The sequence below is a fragment of the Vidua chalybeata genome, chromosome 1 (genome assembly GCF_026979565.1).
Source record: "Vidua chalybeata isolate OUT-0048 chromosome 1, bVidCha1 merged haplotype, whole genome shotgun sequence".
Classification (NCBI taxonomy): domain Eukaryota; kingdom Metazoa; phylum Chordata; class Aves; order Passeriformes; family Viduidae; genus Vidua; species Vidua chalybeata.
The window spans coordinates 62,968,257-62,990,248 of NC_071530.1; the positions used below are offsets into that span (position 1 = coordinate 62,968,257).

General features: G+C 38.7%; 1 protein-coding gene across 3 annotated transcripts in view; it reads right to left on the minus strand.

Annotated features, from left to right (window-relative positions):
* RNF144B (ring finger protein 144B) overlaps positions 1–21,496 on the minus strand; it is a 93,965-nt gene extending 72,469 nt beyond the window's left edge. Inside the window, exon 1 of one of the 3 annotated variants that reach the window (XM_053944638.1) lies at positions 21,288–21,496. The gene's annotated coding sequence lies outside the window, so the exon portion shown is untranslated. Of the gene's footprint in view, positions 1–21,186 lie in introns of all 3 variants that reach the window. The other 2 variants (XM_053944655.1, XM_053944647.1) reach the window with 2 other exon arrangements.
* Between the last annotated feature and the right edge of the window lie 496 nt (positions 21,497–21,992).

Below are 21,992 nucleotides of genomic sequence, written 5' to 3' on the forward strand. Positions count from 1 at the left end.
AATAATACATTATTTCAAGTAAGGAATTTCCTTGCAAAGCTCTGCCTATTAGCTCTACCAAACACCTCCAGCTAAGGGAAAAAAAATGAATCTGAGGTACTGGGTGATACATCTGGATGATGCATAAAGAAAGTAACTTAAATTCCATAGTTAAGACTGTTATTTGGAAAATATATTTACATTGCTTTCTTATAAAAAGGACTCATGGATTTAAACAACTTTCAGTCATCCTCTAATAATATTCATTGATACAAGTTTATTTATATATATAGAAAAAGAGCCTTCAGTTTTCAAAATTATTCAGCTCTGTCAGTCACCACTGATGAAAATCAGTGACTAATGAATCATGCTGCAATTATCTCCAGACAGGTATTTTTTTTTCCATAGAGGACCTATTCAGGTAACTTCATGAAGGACCACCCCATTCCACTTTAAACAATTAATTCACTTTAAACAAAAACCTCCAGATCACGTTGTGGAGCAAAGGTGCTATTGGCTTAAGACTTCTTATTCATTCACATGCCCTATTCCCTCATTTGGGTCAACAAAACTGCCTGTGGAGATAAGCTGTGAACCACACCATGACATTCCTCAGTGCTACCACAGGCTGTAGAAAAAGAATAGAGAGAATATGACTTCAAGTTCCCTATCCACCATCTGAGAAAGGATTTTAACCCATTCCTCCACTGAAAAGAGCTGCAAAACAGAGAGATATGACAATCCATAAAATTGCACAACATTTTCTTACATTTTGTCTGGAGGGAATCTACTGATAGACTAATTTGATCCACTCTCTAATGTCCAATATCCTGAGTTCCTGTTCCTAAAAAAGTTTAGTTTAGCACCACAGTACTTGTTGAATCTTCCAACCCCCACCAGTAACAATCCCATAATGGATTTACCAGTGAAGGGTGGTTGCCAGCTATCCTAGAATGAATACCATTCCCATTTTTAAGGGGAAACTGATTCTTATCCAAGCAGCTATAATAATAGAATGAAGTTAGTACAAAACTGTAACTAATTTCCTTTTCTTTTCCTAATATCAGCAAGTTACTGTCACTTATACCTTAGAAACACTATTTTGTCAACTGCAGTCACAATCCAGATGTGAAAGAAAAATACATTCTCTGCACTTCAAATTTAAGAAACTACTTATATACTTACAAACACATGCCAGAGCATTATTCTTTCATTGTGCAACCAGTATCATACTAAAGCCCATACCCAGACTCTGCAGGAAGCTTAAAAAACAAACAAACAAACAAAAACAAAAACCAAAACCAAACAAACAAGCAAAAAAACCCACAAAAACACACACACAAAAAAAAAAAAAAAAGCAACCCCCCCCTCAAAGCACCAAACCTCCCCTCTCGTTTAGCTGAGGACCTATATATCTTGTATTTACTAAGGCACAGACAGAGCCTTTGGTCCTTTGGTCCTAGTAATGGCAAAGGTTTAGATGTAACACTGCCACCCTTAGAGACAAGAATCATGCACAGGAGATGATGAGGTTTCTTCAGCTCTCACAATTCTCCTAGACCCCACTATGCACCCAAAATTGTCCAGGACAAGGTACTTCTACTACCTGAGCCAGGAGTAGAGAATATATGTGTCTAGAGGATAATGAGATGGCAAAGATAAAACTATTGTGTTCTTTAAGTCATTACTTGTATGGATTAAATGGTTACAGTGGTACTTCTACAGCACTTTACTAGCCTTGATACAGCTCTTGAAAGTGAATTTTAAAAAGTTTCTCAACCTGAAGGATCCTTGTTGTCAGTAAGAGAGGCAATTCTTCATCTACACCAAAGCATTTTCTTTAGGGAGATAATGCAATAGATGTCAAATTATTGTGATATTTTATTCTTGCTTCTTTCATGATTTGTAGTAGTTTTTTATATCCACAGCATGATTGCAATTGAAAAAGGGCTAGAAATTTAATGCTGCAGTGAGATAAAAGCTAATATATTAAATACTTTTACAAGAGATATTAGATTTCTATAATTTCTTCATTTTTAGAAAGACTGTGCAAAAGTTTTGAGAATAAAGTTTGGTAGCAAAGACATGCCCTCTGACTAAACTGATATTCATCCTCGAGATGTCATTTCAAAGTCCACTTTTGGATTTGCTTTAGTGTAATGTTATATTATGTGCAATCAAAATCACTGTGAAATTAACGGGATTAGGAGGCATAGCATCTGCCTTTGTCTGAGCTCTGTTAGGCAAGCTGGACATATGAAAAGCCACATAGTGACTTCTTGTTCACTCTTCCATTAGGAAGAATATAGAATATGTAACACAGTCTTAACTCCCATATGTTTACCTACAGGATTCTTTCTTCAGGGACTTGTGTGTTGCAGTCGCTGTAAGAACAAGAAGTGTAAATTATTTTAAATATGCAATGAAAATGTTAATTCACTTAACTCAGAGAACATTTGTGCAAAGGCTTTAGAAATGTTCATAACATCCTGGCATTAGCACAAGCTGGTTATCTAAAAGTAAATGAAATTTATGTTTCCTATGAAATCAGTAAAATTATCTAGAGAATATAAGAAAAAAGAAAATACATTAAATCCTGTAGTGAATTTAGGTCTGTGGAATTATTCTATTGAGGTCATTGATGACAAGGTCAAAGTTCATACAGCTTCACCAAGAACAACAACACCAAAGAAAACCTTGTTTTCCCAAAGGAAATTTACTGCTATTTTACTACTATTATAATTTCCCATGTAAATTAGAGTTCATTTCTCAGTGTCCTGTTATGATTTCTCTCTTCCTGTAGCCTCCATTAGAAAATGAAATGCAGTATGAAAGAAAGCAGACTGACACTGGAACAAATTAATTATGATGCTCTGACACAGGGGATTGGATTGGTTTATTATATTAATGATAATACAGATTAATTTTGAAGAACCCTACTGGTCCTAATTCACAGAAACTAGAGATGCCACAAGACTTTTGTTAAAACAAGCAATAATTTTCAAGGTCAGGGAAGAACTTTGTATGTCATTATTTGACAGGAACATTTTCAAATACTTTCATGACTCAAAAACATGTTTGACAGCTACTCTCAGGTCAACTGTCGCAAACACAGGGTTTCATTTTCACCCTGACATAGCCAAAACTATCAAGTAATCTATCCCCTGAGAAAGTCACAATATACCAAATTAATTCAACTTTTTTTTTTTTTTCTCCTCCTTGAAAAAAGGCCAGGGTAAGGAAAGAAACATGCACTACAGATCCCTGTTGAGAGATGACTCTGCTAAGGTCAACTCAAGTAAGCAAGCATATTTTCTTTATCTGAAAACTGAAAACCATAGCATGAATACCCATCTTCTGCAAATGATTTAAAAAGAACTGTAATTCTGTAGTTACAAAGGTTACAAGTGCTTCTGTCTTCATCTTTTAATAGTACATTGAACAAAAATAATTTGCAAGCTGTAACTTCACACTTTCTGTTCCATGTTGGATTAATGACCTATTTTTCTTTTGCACTTCTCAGAGAGATTTCAGAAATGAACACATTTTCCTTCTGCAATCAAAAGGTTTATGGATCTCATAAGACTTTACATTGATCTCTTCAAATGCCTGTTAACATTACATGTAAAAGATTAGGAGATTTATATATTTGCCTGAGATGCTTTCAACCCATTTCAAATGAAATAAAAGTCAGACATTAAAAGTTTTACAACTGTTTCAAATAAAGTCAAGTATGACCTGAGTTCCTAGTTGAAACTGAAGCTTCCTTCAAATTCTGTGGAACCCAGAACAAAGCAGGGAGCTGCTGCACAATGGCAGTACATGCTACAGCCACCATCCTGCCTGGAAAAAACAGTTTGTAGCCCTGTACTCAAATGCTCACTTCTAGCTATGAAAGCTTTAAAGAGAGCAGCCACCAGTGCTTCAAAGGCCTCACATTGGAAACTGGTTGAATTGTACAGAATTAAGAATGGTGTGACATTAAAATTCAGGACTTCAGAGCAAATCATAATAGTAAACAACCTGAAAAGCAGCCAAACTCTTGGACCTTCCAGAGGCAGCTGGAGTGCTCACCTCCCAGCAGTGGCTGCTCTCCTGGTTCAGCAGTGCAGTTCTGAGTATATGTCTGGGGGCTGCCTGCAGCTGTGCACAGACTTTAGACAAGCTCAGTTTTGATTCCCTGCATTTACAGCATTGTGCTTCACGGTAACATATCACATGATAAGCAATATTTGGCACATAAATCTCCAATATTTAAATAACATTATGAAACATGATTTTAAGCAGTTATTAGGTCTGTAATTGTCCTTCCTACAAAAATACACTCAAACTTTTAGGGTGCCTTCAAAGCTCAAATTTACTAACACTAACATAATGAAAAAGAAAAGAATGTATTAGAACTCAGCTCCATACATTAGAACCAGCAAGTTTTCTCTTCTAAAATAAACCTAACTGGGAAGGCAACAGGATTTGGGAGTTTTTAAAACTGTTCTTTGTAAAAGTCTTTATATACATTTAACTGTTTATTTAATGAAGAAGTAGCAGGGGAAAAAACAACTGTTCTGAAAGTTGTCCAGCTCCACAAAGCTTCACTGTGTACTTTAATATCTGTGGCTCACATGGCATAGTTGAGCCTTCTTTACATACTGGAAGACTGCTCTAAGGTCTTCCTCGAGCCTTTTTCAGGCTGAACTACCCCAACTCTCTCAGCCTGGCCTCCTATGGAAGGTGCTCCAGGCCTCTGACAGTCTTCATGGCCTTCCACTGGACTTGCTTCAACAGATTCACATCTTTCTTATGCTGGGGGCCCCAAAGCTAGACACAACACTCCAGGTGGGGTCTCACCAGAGCAGAGCAGAGGGGCAGCATCCCCTGCCTCAACACACATTATGCTTCTTTGATGCAGCCCAGAATGCAATAGGCTTTCATATTCGGTTTTTCATCCAGCAGTTCCCACTAGACTCTCTCCACAGGGCTGTTCTCAATCCACTCGTTGCCCAGCCTGTATCTATGTTTGGGATTGCCCCAACCCAGGTGCAGGACATTACAATTGGCCTTGATGAATTTCGTGAGGTTTGCACACTCCCACCTCTTAGGCCTGTCCAGGTCCCTCTGGATGGCATTCCTTCCCTCCAGCCTGTCAACCTCACCACACAGCTTGGTGTCATCAACAAACTCGCTGAGTTGGTGTTGTTTGTACTACCCAAGTACAAGCAGTAGTCCTAAACCTAAAATAATGTTTAGTGAACAAACAACCCACTGTTTTCTCAGAACACATCCCCCTTTCGCCTTGTTAATGTCATCAGGTTGTCTGAGTTCAGTTTGAACTAACAGCTTTTTATCCCAAACTCTTCTGTCAGAGGGCCAAGAGAAGAGATAATGAATAGGCAAATGACAAATGAGTGCTTGGTGGCACTCATTCAGAAGATGGACATAGAGAGGCAGGAGCTCAGTAAATTCACACACACCAATATTCTGGATGAGGGAGGTCCTTAGGTACCTTCAATTCCCTCCTGCCACCCCAAGGGTATCACCATATGCACGCTCTTGATCCCTCTACACATTGTGCCAGTCCAGCTTCTGCCTGTGCTTTAATTCATTCCTGCACCCTTTCATTCACTAGTTGGATCTCCTTAGCTGATGGACAACAGGACCATCACAGCTCCCTTAATTCCCAGGCAGCAACTCAGGACAAAGTAGCACGTGCATGTGTCTCCTGAGAATAAAGAACCAGGTTACAAAGTGCACAAAGGGAGTCAGAGGTAATGAGCACATAATCAGAGCTGAAAGGCACTCTGCACACTCTATGACTTTTTTTAATGCCTGCCTTTTACAGCTTTTGTAAATTAACACACTTAGAAGGCTGGTGGGAATCTGAGTCATGTGTAACAAAAAAACAATGTATTCAAGTGTTAAAAACAAGCAAGTATAAGTTTCAGGGTTTAGGTGATATTAGAATTGTAATTTATTTTGTTTTGCTAATAAAAATATGTTCATGTATACTGTGTAAAAATCTAATGTTTTATTCAGTAAATAAAATTATTCAATGAACTAGTATTCATATTACTTCATATTTGTAAAGACCCAAATCAGCTAATCTCTGTGGATGCTGCAAAATCTGATGATTAACACAGACTTTATTAACACAAAAAAGAGAAACATTTCATAAGAGCTAAAAAACCCCAGAAGCATTCAAAATAATTGAAACAGTGGTTTGTTTTGTTAACGACAAAGGTCTAATTCTTATTAAATTTTCCCTTTATGACAAAAGCCCAACTATTTTATTCAAAAGCAAGTCATTAGAACTGTGAGGACAGAAAGAAACGTACCCTCAACTGAAATTCTACTCAAATTTGTACTTTGTTATTTTAAATATTTAGATGTAATATGTCTTCAACACCTTCCAATCTGGTGCAGCTTTGGGCTTCCCCTGAAAAAAGAGCTCCTACTTGCCTCGTTCCCCCTCACCTCTCTCTTCCTTAGCTTCATCTCCACTGGGAAGCAGGTGGTAACTTGTGGAACCACAAAGACAGTTCCGCTGACTGATCTGACAGAAGATTTAGTCTTCTGCCAACCTCCAAAAAAGAAAAACAATTTTCATCAGACCAGTTTACTGGACTTGCCCCAGGAACAGAGGAAGTATAAGAACTGGCACAGAAATGTAATAGAAATCCCCTTCTTCCTATGGGGATGGCAGTTGTACTAGACAGCATCATATCCAGCCACATGCTCAGGGCATAGTTTTAAGCTAAAACTGATCTAATTCCGTCTCATCCCTCAGAAAGAAAGAGGGTCCTGACTTCTATTTGTGCCAGAATAGCACTGATGTAGGCACGTGATCTGCAAGGTCTGGGCACTAAGCAGAGCCTTAAATGACAAAAAAACTGATCCCTTTCCCAATGGTCCATGTCTATTATCCAGTTAATTATGTGGCTAATAAATGCTAGAAGCAGCATAAAAGAGAGCAGCAACCACTTGGTGAGTGGCCAGGAGGAGGACAGAGACAGAAGCACAGACTGAAGGTATTTCTATGCAATGATGAGGACAAGGGCAATTCCTCCAAAGGCCCAGAGCAAGGTAAGGAAGGAGAGGAGCTCCACCTCATGAGGCCAACAGGCACCAACCAGCACATTAGTTCTCTGTATTCCTTGCATAGACCCTTGTGATGGATGAATGGTCAGGCACATGAGAAACTTTCTTGTGTCTGAATGGGTTCTACAGTTTTTTCACATCCTTCCACTCTCCAGTATTGTTCATTTTCTTCTGACAATTTAATGAATGACAGAGTGATCTTACTAAAGCAGCACACTTTTGCAATAAATACACAGGAGTTCTCTTCCCAGTCCATTACTATTTTAATAAATAAATAAACCAAATCATTTCACTTTAGCTGGTTTTATTTTTTTTTTCTTCCCATCTTCATCTCATTGTACTGAAAGGATCTGGAAATCTACTGCCAAACATACATGCTGTACATGCAACATTTTTCCACCCCTCTCCTCATCAGCTATAAACATTGATTAATTCATTTTTTCAATTACTTACAGATTTGCTTTTAAAATATCCTGAAACACTTGAGTTCTTTTTCAAATGTATCTGAAGACATCAACTGGCACAAAAAACCTATAGACAAATTTCCATATTGTACTATATTTGCCAGAATAAAATGCAACACAGAAAGCAAAACAGACCAGTAATCAGCTCTGCAATGACAACAGAATGCAAGTAAGCAAAAATCTGCATTCCAAAAAACAAGTTTTAAAAGTCCCAATATGCTGTAAGCATGAAACATTTAATTTACATGAGCAAAATACAGAACAGAAATAGTTGCAAGTCTATGAAGACAACTTATTAACCCTTTACAGAAGAACCCCAAGCACAAAACCAGGTATCCTCAGAAGAATGCAGAAACCAATACCTAGTAGTAATTCCAAAGAAGCTGCTTCCAGCTGCTCTGAACTGTTTCAGTTCATTTTCATGACTGTTTCCCTGAGGTCAGGAGCAGAGCCTATGCCAAAGAACATGATCTGTTTCACTAGTCAAAAGGGAGTATTTGGTTTGGGAAGCTTCAGGAATGTTTAAGGGGGCATATTTTGTAGTTTTTTGCAGGTTAGTACCAGGAAAATTCCAGATTATTTGGTCTAGATTACAGGAGAAGAAAGTGATGTGTAACTACTTAGAGGTTATAAAGAAGCTCAAAATGCATTACTACACACTAAGTTTGAGAAGCAGTGTTCCCAGCCAGAACTATATAAATGAGAAAGATTACACATGTTCATCCAAATCAATCTGTACAGAATGTAATCGTAACTCCAGAGAAGGAAGCTTGCCTTATCCCACCACTAACTGCATTCAAAATTTCCTCTTGTACAGTTTCACTGTGTGAAGACCTTTGGGATCAGGAATGCCCACATGAGAAGCAGATTTTTGTACTGCTTGAAAAATGTGGAAAGATATTCAAGAATACATTCAAGAATTACATTAATAAAGAAAAGGACTCTTACAGCTTATCTACACAAGGAAATTGCTCAGTATTAATTGAAGGCATGAATATATAGTACAAATTCAAACACTCAACGACTACTTCCACATGCAATGAGCTGAACACTCCAGTATAATGGGCATTATGATTCAGTATAATTTACATTGAACAAGAATATTCAGTAACACCCTAGAGTGGAGTCAGTGTGGAGCAACACATGTTTTGTACATTCTGCTTTTTTCCCTGGCAAATTCCCTTGGAAGAAGCATTTTCAGTATCGATAAAACATAAACAAAACCAAAAAATAAACAAAAACAAATGAACAAACAAACAAACAAAATCACCAAAACCACCTCACTATACAGTTTAACTTAACACAGATTTCCAGGAGAGAGCACATTCCTATTTCACTGTTTGTAGACAGATCATTTACAGAGATGTTCTTGCTACTGACGCAAGTCCTGCCAAAGCCTGAAAATGTCAGGGAACACTGAAGATGTTACCCCTTTTTGCTGCCTGGCCCCCTTTCTGCAAAAGATGGCCCTTGCTGCAGAACAGTAAGCAATCTGTCCGTGCCTCGTGCCTCCCCAGCTCACAGTCCCCTGTATTTCCCTTCTCTGAATGTAAGTTTGTGCTGTCTACCATCTGTGAACCACCCTGGCTGCTCAACAAGTATCCATGTTGTTCTGTTGCTCTTTGTCCAGCAGACTGAGAAGAGCAGAACAGAGAACTAGACATAGTAACCTCTACAATCACCATACCACAACTTAAAAAGGTTTATTATCCAGAAATTTCAGGAAGATTAATTTCAAAAAGCTTTTAAAATGTATTAGTTAAACCATAACTAAAGTTTAAAGGTGACTGTAAAATGCTCTTGCTTAAATTACTTAAGTAGTAAATTTAACTTAATTTGCTTCAGAATTCACAAACAAAAGTCACTTCCAAACAAAAGAACCCGTAACAGATTTGAATGTGATTTAATTGATAAAATTTTGATGTTAGCTCAAATTAAAAATAAAGAATGTTCATGTTGTAATTTAGAATATTTTTTCCTGAATGTTCCCATATATGCAAGCTGAGAGACTGCTATTCATTTTTTCTGAGAGAGAAAATGCAGTGAAGACAGAGGGCTGTGTTTAGAACTGGGCAGGAAGGTAGCTATGAAGAAGTGTGAAGTGAAAATATTTCAAGTAAGTATTTTTGTAAGGCACTTGCAAAAATGACAAAAATTGCTCTGTTGCCTAGCTCATTTTTCAACTGAATTACTTAACCAGATGGTAAGCCAAGATATGTGACCTTCTGTGCCAAGTAAGGTCACATATCTGGGGTTTGGGGCTTTTTCCCAATAACGTTTAAAAGTAAAAAATACTCTGAAAAGACATGCAAAACTTTTTTTTTTGAAAACTAAAGGTGAATGCATTTTCTAAAGGATAATTGCTTAGTCAAGAAGCACACAAGAGTTGTAATCTAACAACACTCAGACTTCTAAGAAAATACCTATATATAATACCACCCCTGTATTATTGACCATTCTGATGCGTACTGCAGGCCAAATTCTATCTTGCCAAGTCACCTCTTAAACACACCAGGAAAAAAAAAAAAAAAAAAAAAAAGAGAGAAAATGACATATATATGCATATTTTAAATAAGAAATAGCTACAACATAACAAAATTCTTACTCTGATGAGAGCCATGGCATTTGTTTTTGATAAGCCTTAAGTTCTGTAGTTAATGCTAGATCCTGTTTAACTTTTCAGCATCTGCATTCCCTCACAGCAAAGCCTGCTGCAGATTAGATGGGGACTTAAACTTACAAATTGAACTGCATTTACAAGTCAGAAGTGACACACAGAAACTCTGCAATTGAATCACTCAGTCTGGGTACACTCTCAGCTGTCTTCAGTAACAGGATACATCAGATTGTAATTTACCATGGACAAAAATACTTTTTTCACAGTTACTACATCCAGGACTTTGTTTAAACATTGGAAAGTTTTTATGAGGCTTTAGGACCTGACAGATCTTATAGAAAATTTTAAGGAAAATTAAGCAAATTGTTAGTGTTTTGGACATGTTTACTTTTAAAGCCCAAAATGGGAAGTGTTATAGAACAACCAGGCTTAATAACATTAGGTAGTACTCTCTTATATAAAGCTTTAAAACCTGTTACAGAGATGTCAGCTATGTTACATTATTAAGGTCTACAATCCTACACACAAATGTAGAAACCTTGAGTATGTGAATAATCCACCTTTATTTGGTGAGCAAATCAGGAAACCACTCTCATAGGTACTTACAGCATTGGCGTTTCAGGACCTGTTTCTGAGATGCAGACTTCTTCCAACACATCAGAGTGTTTGGGTTACAAAGCTCACATGTGACCAGGGATCTTGTCATCAATGCTGCAATCCACCACCAACAAGTCTAATACTAATGAGTAATAAAAGCCGCTTTACATAGTGGGTGTTAAGTATTTCCCTTAAGGCCTAACTAAGCATCCAAGGAAGCCTCATCCCATCAAAGCAGCAGCAAGTGCAGTAGGTATTTATTCATTTGTACTAATTTACAGCAGTTTAAAAGCACAGCAGTACAAGCCTCACCAAACCATAGCAACCAGCATGCAAGTCTTTCAAAACAGCATAAAGCAGCTAAGAGTAAACTAGAAACAGACACCAAAATTTTAAAATACTTTTTCAATTTTTTATTTCCAAAGTAATTAAACCCTCAATGAGAAATGGCCACGCTAAAACTGTCAGATTATGCAGTTGTGTTTATATAACACCAGTCTCTTTCTCCAGTTACATTTCAAATGGGAAAAGCATACCATTTTTTTTTTAAATCAAAACCAGCCAAAGTATTTTCCCATAAGCTTTCCAGGAAAGTCAACTTCTGGACTAAAACCAAACATAAAACTTTCATTGGGAAAGGAGAATATTTCATTAAATTGTGAATACGCAAAGACAACATTTAGACATAAAAATAATGGAAAAAATTTCTTATGTAACTTTCCACTTAGCAGCTACTACAGACTACCACCTATTATAACAAGAACATAACATAATTATTTATTTCAAAAAACTCAAGTCAAGGCACAGGCATTACATTGTCTGTTCTCCACTTCTGTCTCAGTTTTGTACATTAATCTTCAGCATCAGGAACGAATGATCAAAAAGCATGAGAATATGTTCTACTCCACAAAGCTACTTTTGTCCACATAACTATGCATGTTTTGTTCCAAAAACCAGTAGATAATTTCATAGAATCACAGGATTTTGATAAGTTTGATGGTTTTCATTTTTCAAGTATTAAAGACTTTTAGCTTATTTATAAAATAATTACTTGGAGAAGTTGGGATATGTATTTAGAAATATGTATCACCTTCCTATAAACAGAAGAAATAATAAAAATAACTGCAACAACAAAGGTTTTGTAAGAAGAAAAAGTCTGAAGTGTCTTGTAAAATTATTTATATAAAAACTATAGGGTAAAATTTGAAACACTCCAGAAACTTTTGCAGAAAATTAACAAACCCAAGGTCTATTTTACCAGTTCTTAAATCTTTCAAAATTATTGTAATGCCTCTATCTGTGGATACTGGACCATTAATAAGATTTAAGTGAAACACTTGTTCTACATAATGTTCAAAATAATGCACCATCTTAAGCAACTTCAAAAAAATAAAAACAGTTTTGAAGTTAATTTTGCATTTCAAAATCTACCTTAAAACCTGTTCACAATGTACATAAAAATGTGGGAGTGAGAATACAGGAGACATCAGACCTGTGCATACTTTGCTCTCACTAACACCTCTTTGTCCTAAAATAGGGCAGCTACAGTAACAGATGTTTGGTTGCTTTGAGCTGGAATCCTGAAAAGCACAAACAGCCAAAGTTTTAAAGTCACCCTCAGAAACTGAAGAAAATAATCGTGTTACAGTTTTCGTGCCAGCAAAGCATGCATCATAAAACACATACACATTCACAAACACAGAAAATAATACTTGGAAGAGAAAAGTCATCCGTTTATATCCAGTATATGTTTGGGTTTCTGTCCTGAATCCCAGCTGCCTTTCATGGATGGCAAGCCAGCACTTCATCCTAACACACCAAGCTGTAGAGCACAGTGAGGCTGCTGCTTCATAGGCAGCAAAACCACCAAAGAAGACAGAATGGACATCAGAACCATTTCCAGATAAACTGTTCCTGTTAGAAATTAAAGGTCTTATGGGACTGTACAGTTTGATCAGCTTACTGTTCTACTGACTTTCAGGAAAGATGTTGTAAATTTCCATTTTCTTTTTCTACTGCCCACACAGTGTGGATAGAAATCAGCAGACTTGGAGCCTATTTCCAGTTCTGCTATTAAATAATATTCATACTATGTTAATCCTCATTTTACTAAGACATAAAAAGAAAAAACCCCAACCAACCAAAATAACAAGGAAAAAAACACTGACTTTACCTGAGAAGCTACTCCAAATTTGGTGGTTTGGAGGTGGTTTCATGTAGAAGTGGTTTCATGTAGAGACACTAAATGGCAAACTCCAACTAGTTTAAGAATTTCACCTAGCTAGTCTGTGCATTTTCTAGAAAAGCTTAACCAACGATGCCTGTGGGTAGCAATGTGATGTTATTCCTGGAAAGTGTATTTGTAGTGTCCACATTTCAGAAGTGGCATCTTCAGGCAATTCAGTACTCAAATTCTGCCTTCTGTGACATCCTTGCAGTAATTTTCACTTGTACAGGGATTGCTGTAACTGTAGTATTTTACAGAGCAATCTAATTTTTAGAATTTCATCAAGTAAAATAGTGTATTGATATCATCTGCAAAATAAATAGGATACTAGGGTACTGATTGCCAAGTAAGTGGATACTCTTGTGTTTGGGTATTTTGACCAGAAAGGCTTAGCCCAATTTTACAGGCATGACTCAAAATACAATGTACAATTCCCTTGTCCATTTTGAGAACTTATACAGCTACCATTCACCAGGCATCACACAATATTTCATTTTTTGAGTGAGCTTCAGAATATCCCTGCTAGAGCATGGTGCTAACAGCACCAAGATTGTGGGCTCAATCCCCATACGAGCCATTCACTTAACAGCTGGACTTGATGATCCTTGTGCATCCCTTCCAACTCAGAATATTCTGTGAATCTTTAATTATTTACTCCATATTAAATCTACAAAGCCCAGGTACAGAAACCTTCGTAATTTGTCTTTGGTGACACAGGAGGTAACAGTCAGATTCATACACATAGGACTTGCAACTTGTCTTCTAGTTACATACTGAAAAAACCTTTCCACTTTTTCAAAGATGAAGAATTAAGCAATATTTGGTAAAAATATTTAAATTTTGAGCAAATGTTTTCTAAAATCCATCAACACATGTAAATACACTACTTTACACTAGGAAGACTTCAGAATGTATCCATTATCATCATGTGAAAAGGACTGAAATACCAAAAAGTCTGTTTAAAGGAACAATAAAATTTATAACTACATGGTTCTTTTCTGTACAGAAAAAAAAAAAAAAAAAGCTGAGCAGCCATTCAAGATCAGTGACTTAAAGTCAAATGTCTTCATCCACAACAAATGGCTGAAGTGCTAGGGGTAAAATTTGGGAGAAGTGAAATTCTGCAGAACTGGCTCCAGCTTTTGCATAGCAGCATCTCCAATCACTCCTACTCCAGCATCTTAATTTCTTTATACCATACCAAAAGTAATGAGTGTCCTTGAATTTCACTCCTACTTGTTACAAGCAAAATTATCCACCTCACGTTTTAACATGGGGATTTTTCTCTTACCTATTATAATTCCTTCAATCCAGATTGTTTTATCTGGTAATTACCAAGGCGCAGTCTTTATTTTAAGCTCTGGTAAGAAAGAAATTTTTATCACCATGTCCACAGCTGCTAGTCAGGAATTATTATTTTCACAGCTTTCAGACCTTGCCACATCATTTGAATGCACTATACAATGGCACATTTCAGAATGATGAGCTTCTTCAGCCGGTACATCCACTGGAAAGAATGGTGATTGATTCAGTCCTCTCAGCCTAAATGCACTCTCCCTTTTTACAGTTTTTCATAATCATGACTGCATATGGATACCTCTTGAAATTACTGTAATGTATGCATGTCAGTACAAATCTATCATGCTCCGAACTCTAAATAAAACATATCAATTAAAGTTTACTTGGAAAAATGATAAATGAAAAGGCAACAGGGTGGAGAAATATAGTTACAGAAACTACAATTAAAAACTTCTAAACTTTCTAGAATGTTTAGATTGGGCTGCAGCTCTGCAAAAACTTCCAAGTATTTATTTTAATTTTTCCCTTTATGTAACAAGCAGTTGAGTCTCACATACAAAATTAGGTATTAAACCACGTTTTCTCCAAAATAAGGATACTGCTATCAAAAGTGATATTTCAGGTAAGTGTTATAAAATTTGTTTCCACTTAAAAGTATTGTAACAACATTTAAGTAAGACTTTGACAATCAATTTCCATTCATTCATATTTGAGTATCAAATTTCTGTATAATAAATAAAATGAGGCATTTCCCCTTTACATACTTTAATAAATTAAAATATGTCTTTCTAGGTTCTTATACTGAAAACAAACTTTACCTAAATGGCCCCTTAAATACGCATTAACACGGAACAAGAACAAACCAAGACCTGACTTACAAAACAGTAAATTTTCTGTCCTGTGTTAAACCCCTGCAGCTCTCTACAGGCTTCCTGCAACTTTCCTTGGTGTCCTAGGCCATGGTGGAGCCCACCTCACACTAAGAGGAAGCCAGATGCAGAAACCAGTGAAGCCTCTGAGTCCAGCCACCAGAAAGGAATATATGATCTTCCCATATTTAAATTGCCTCTCTTTCAGAATATCATTGCTAGAATTCTTGTAACACTTTAAAAGCCTTTCTCATCTCAACTTTGCAAGTTTATTTATGTGTGTACACATAAAATAGTTTCCCTAAAGCCTTTAGTTCTGTCATATCAGAATTGCCACTAAAAAGTCACCAGGACTGAAAGCTTATAGCTTTTAGCCATACAAAACAGCACTGTGGTTTCTTGTCTCTACTACAAGCATATTTCCAATTCTGCAAGTCCTAGTAAAGAGGGGAATCAATTAAACTGTGCATTATCTAATTTACATACAAATCCTGTATTAAAAACTTTGACTTGAGCTGGCAAAGTAAAAAAAATATAACGGAAGCTATTGAAGAAATTAAGGCTCCAGTTACAGTCAGGTAAATCTGTGGTGACAGCTCTGAAACAAAGTTACCATGGTGTAAAGTCTGAAGTAGCTGGGAACAGAACTTGGCCACCTGGCATTTACTTACTTCACTAAACCTAAAGCCCTGCAATGGTCAATGAATAACTACATAGTTTGTGAGAAGAAATGCCTAGAAACCCAGGACACAGAGGTCAAATGAGGATAAATGCTTTTCTTCCATACTGAACTTTATGGCTTTTGTTAGTTGAAGCCAGGTCATGGATATTGCTTCAATATGCTATTAATATTTTCAGTGTAAAATTAAATTCATTAAAAAATAAGGCATGATTCATACAGAATTCACATGGAATTTTAAAGTAGATTGAATATTACAACCAGATGTATAAACCTTTAAACCACTTCAGTTGGGATTTCTTTTTCCACATAATAAATGTAATTGTTTCAACTATGGACTAGGAATACTTGGATACTTTAATATTTGTTTCTGCATCTAGTTTATGTATTTCATAGCAAACACTAAGGGCCTGAACCTGAAAAATATGAAGATTAATCACAGCAGCAGTCCCTTCAAGGCTAAGAAGCTTTTGTAGTGTTGCACTTGTACCTTACATGTAGCAAAGCGCACCTAAAGAAAAGGTACATGAAAAACAACTTAAAACTTAAAATTGCCAAAATTACAGAGAGAACAGGCTTAAATGAATGCTATTTAAAATAAAAAAGAAACCTCAATTAGGCTTCAGAATATTGCTTGTAAGGATGCAAAATGAAACCCCCACTAAATGCCATTATCCCATTATGTTAGCCTCGGAGCATACTTGCATTCCGAAGCTTCCAGTCGAGAGGAACCCCACGCAAATCCCAAAGCAAACTTCAGTTAAACTTTAAAAGTTCACCTCTTTTGCATAAGGTAACGCAATTAACACACATGCTTCGAGCCAGCAATCACCTCCTCTTCACCTGAAAGGCGGGGGTGGAGAAGCTTCGGGAGAAGTAGGGAAGGGACTCAGCTCCCTTCCCCGCGCTTGCAGGCGCCGGTCGGCGCCTACCCGGGCCCCCCGGGGAAGAGCGAGGCGCCGGCGCTGGGAGCGCAGCGCCTCCCGCTGCCGGGGCGCGGCGGCCGCTCGGGACCGGCGGTGCGGGGCGGCCGAGTCCCGGCGTCCGCTGCCGCTCCCTACCGTTGCCTGGCCGCGGTTTTCTCCTGGGTGCGGGGCGGGCGGCACTCCAAGAGCGGTATCCCACGGGAAGACGGCCGGGGAGCTGCTGCGAGCCCCCGGGCCGCGCTCGGGTGCTGCCGCCTTCGCAGCTCCTCTCCCGCGTCGCGCATCTGCCTCCCGGCCCGGGGGCTGGCGGCGAGAGCAGGGACCGGGGGTGCTCCGGCCGCCGAGGCCGCTACCGGTGGCGGCCCCGGGCGTGCAGTTGCAGGCGGTGCTGCCGCCGCCGCCTCCCACAAAATTCATTTTCCACGTCCCGAGCGCGGCGGCGGAAAGGCTCGGTGCCGGGTGCGTCCCACCGCTACCGGGCGGCTGTGGGGGGAGGACCTCTCTCCAGAAAGAAAAGCCTATTGTCTTCTGGACAGCGTCGAATTGTATCATGTCAGCAAGACAAGTTATTACCAAAATCATCTTAAATTATTAGAAAGCCACTGTGTTTTCCTTTTTCTCATCTTTGGTTCTTTGGTGTTTTTTTTTTAAATAGAGGTTGCCAATACCTACACACAATGTGTGTGGAAAACCACTAGTTTTCACTTTGTAGCACAACTTGACGGTCTAAGTGTAAACTCCTCCTAGTGCAAAGTAGTAATAGCCCCAGCAATGTTTTCCATGTACAATAAGTTCAAAAATGTGATATTGTAAATGAATTATACAAATACCTATGGACTTGTCAAGTAGAAATTTACAGGCTCTAACCTTTAAGGCGTAAATGAATGAACAGTGTTTCTTTTTCCAAAGTGTGAGTTACATAACATTTGCATTGCTCATTGGCACATCCAAGCACTATTCATTGCAACGCTCTCCCCAAGGCAGCAGGAGGCCAGTAACTGAGTGAGCACTCACTGCGGGTCAAATTCTGTCCTTGCCATGCTTTACTCTGGAAACAGTCCTGTGAGCACAGCTCGACAGTGAGAAGCGAGTGAGACATTAAGACAAGGGCCGTTTTACACCCTTCTCCTTGGTGTCAAAAGCAGAGTTCTTTAGGGCTGTCACCTGCCAGAGGTACAAGTCATCCATGCACAGTTCCCAGGCTCTTCCTTCTAAATACTGCATAGAACACATAAAAGACATGCATGCTTTGACTGAACACAGAGTTGTAGGTCCTCCCAAACACACACAAAGTGGTAAATTTCAAACCCTGCAAAGTAGGATTTGACTTTGTGGTAAGTGGAAGGTAAACAGAAATCCCCACACAGAGCTCAGTCTGACAACTCATCGATGTTGTTATTTAGACACCAATTAAAAACATGTCTTTATATCCTACTTTGATTAATTGTCTATCTCTGATGTTTCTTTGTACTCTACAATTTTGTTGAATCTTGCACATACTTACCCTGAATCATGGCACAGAAAGGGATTTCTAAAGTATAGGGAATCTGTTAATTGATTTCATATTGATTACACATTTCATGTTTGCAAGTATTTGTATTTACAGGGACAACTCTTTAGGCTTCTTTAGGGTCAGTCATGACAAACCTGATGATGGATGCAATAGCCTGCTAATCCTGAAACATTTAGATGGGGTATAAAAAAGGAAATGAATGTAGGATGCAGGACCCCCTTAGGAAACACTGTGCAAATTGAGTGTTCTTATCAGTAAATAAATGTAAAATGCCTTGCACAAATGTGCAGTGAACACCTGAAAATTCTCAGCTTATGTTATTGATCACATCACAACTTAACTGCATACTACCCAAATAGTTTTCAAGTTCTTGTCTTTTAAGATGTATTAATTAATACAATTATTGGGTCATATTTAGATTCCTGCTTTCAGCAGTGATTAAATAACCCTTAGATTCAAAAGCCACACACTGCTCCTAATGGTAATAAAGATGTACTTGGTATTCGCACAGAGTTTTCTCAGAATTTCACAGGCCAGGCATTTTTACATTTCTAGGAAACCTTGTCACATGACTGTTAAAAAACCCTGAAATGTGGACACACACACACACATATATATTTAAATGACTCATACAAGAACACAAAGCAACAGTACCTACATTATTAAAAAAGTAGCATCCCATCATTTGTTGTTGTGGTATTTTACTCTATGGAGTAAAATGAGAGGTACTTAGTGTCTACTTTGATGCAGGGCACTTTCTCTGCAATCCAGAGCTGACCTTTTCTATAGTTTTGCCCACAGCAGACTTGCCAGTTTCTGTGCTGATGGCAGGACATTACAGTAAACAGGTCACTTTGGAAACAAGATAAAGGCAACCCTGGGGGACTTTGTAAAGGGAAGCCTACATTTCTGCTCCCAAAAGCTTCTCATACGTTCTTTTATGCTCTATACTGAGAGCCAATAAACATTGCTTGCTAATACAAGCTGCTCTGAACTAACTGAAAAGAGCTGTTTTTATTAATTAACAGCAGCTGGTGACCATGTTTAAAACTGCACTGTCTGGTGCACTTCAGCATAAAATACAAGCTTGTAATGTATGCTGAAACATGAAGCAGCTCCTTTTTACAGTCCACTCAAACCAGTTTTTCACCATTTAATGCTACTGAGCTATGATGTCTAAGAAATGTACCCTTTGATATCTAAAAGTGAGCCCCAGGTACCTCCAGGAGAACTGTGTTTCATAGAATTGGCAGATGGAGATAGCTGTCAAAACTCACTGTGTCCTTAAGATTAGGACTCTAACAGTAGAGAAGCACGCTCTCTGTGATGGAATAAGGAGAGCAGGCTATAGGAAGCAGCTCTTAGGAACTACTTAAAATTACTTATCCCCTTCCAATTTGTCCTTTTTCCGGGACCAAGGTTTTTAGGTTGCATTTAGAACCTTTCATTACACTGTCTAAACACCTTAGATAATGCTAATATTTTATACCAATATCATTATCTCATCCAGGTCTTTCAAATCTCACCTGAAATAATATAATTAAGTGAACTTCCTCAGACTGGGAGAAGACAGCAATATAGAAGTGTTGATACAGCATATCATCCCAAAGCAGTATATTGAGAATCAGCATTCTTACTCATAGTCAAAATGAGAAGACAAACCTGTTTCAAACTATTTTCTTGAATTTAGAAATTTCCCTTTAAAACATATCTGATTTTTTTTTTTCAAATTGGTCCCTTCCTTCTCCCAAATTATAGCTTTGCAGATTTTTTCTGAAGTCTTCTTAACCTGTATTGTCTCAGTCTTATCTGGGAGATGCAACAACCAGTTATTAAACTGTTGACAGCATACTGAAACTACTCCATAAAGCTGTAAATCAAAAAGATACTATGAAGGGCAGAGAAGGTTTCAAAAAACACAACCAAGAGAAGTTATCATAGCTGTTGAAGTTCTGCCAGAGGAACCTGTGACAAAATGAAATTTACCTGCACCAAGTATATAAATTCCTAAATTACTGGATTTGGTTTATGTTTAAGGGTCTGTCAGCTACTAAAGTGGTATGACTTCACTAAAGGGATCAATGAAACCATTATCTTCTATTTCTCCTCAAGATGAAGGAGGTATGAAGGTGGTATGTGTGGAATATCAACATATGTAATTCAGTTAGGCAAATCATCTCCATTGGGTAAATACCTCCCTCTTTACAAAAGACGATCTAATTTATCATCACAACCTGAAGCACAGCCTTTGGATATCTTCTGTCACAATTCTGAATTAATCCAAACCTATTCATCTTACAGGAAGTAGTTTGTTGTCTTCAAACATCTGTCTTGTGCCATTTGTGTAGCCCATGGCTCAATTATATTTTTGTCTCCTTATTAACAATAAGCTTGTCTAATTACATATTGTTGGTAAATAACTTACATTTTCCCTTTTAAAATGACTACCATTTGTGATTGCATGGGCTTAAAAAAAAAAAAAAAAAGAAAGCTTTAAAACAAGGAATCTGCATCTCTCTTGCCTAAATTGGGCGGTGATTAATATACCCTCCCCAGACTATCCTTTTGTACACAGCATATAAATTGTAGTATTTCCTAATATCTTTATCCTACAGATTGCCCAGAGCAGCTGTGGCAGTGTTCAAGGCCAGGCTGGACAGGGCTCTCAGCAACCTGAGCTAGTGGAAGGTGTCTCTGCCGGGGGACTGGCACCTGATGACCTTTAAGGTCCCTTCCAACCCAATCCGTTCTTTGAGTCTAAATATTTTGTAATATTTGTGTTACATGTATTTCCTGTGTTTATTACTAATTCTACGGGACTATGTTTTACATCCATCTAAGATGAACAATTCACAGAAGTGTGACACTCTTTTCATTTCCTCTCTTATACTGTACCTTTACCTCACAAAGTAAGAGCCACATACCTACAGCTCCTCACAGTAGCTAAGAAACTGCTCTTGGGATAACACGACTTTCAGACAAGTCACCTGCACTGGCTAGTTCGGGCTGCTTTCCTGCAACATACCGTCTTGTGTACTTCTGACTCCTGTTGAAGGCAACGTGAAGACCAGCCTGGCCACCTCTCAGGCTTCAACTTAAGACCTGAACTCGGGCCACAGCGCGGGGAGTGGCCCTCGGCTCTTTCGGGGGCCGTCTGTGACCCTACATTTTGCAAGAGCAAGGAGGCGACCTCAGCCCTTGCCTCCCGTTGGCCGCTACCCCCCGTCCCCCCGCGGCCCGAGCGAGGCGCGGCCGTTGCAGCGGCGCGGGCCCGCCCAGCGCCGCATCCCGCCCGCGCCGCCGCCGCCGCCGCCGCCGCAGGGATCCCCCCGCGCGGAATCGCGGCAAGGAACGGGCGCTTTGCTCCAGCCCCCGCGGGGAGGAGCCGCGCTGGAGTAATACAGAGGAAGTGGGAAGAATGCCACCACTCCTGGGAATTGTTCATCGTAGGCGCGCGTGAAGCATAGTCACATAGAACTGGTAGTAAAAGTAGGATATATGTGTAAGACAAACACTAATAAATACTTAAGAACCTAGAACGAATTGGGTTGGAAGGGACCTTAGAGATCATCTAGTCCCAGCCTACCTGATGCTGGCAGGGACACCTTCCACTAGCCCAGGTTGCTGAGAGCCCCATCCAACCTGGCCTTGAACGCTTCCACGGATGGGGCATCCACAGCTTCTCTGGGCAACCTGTGCCAGAGGTACTGGGAAACACTACAGTGTACAA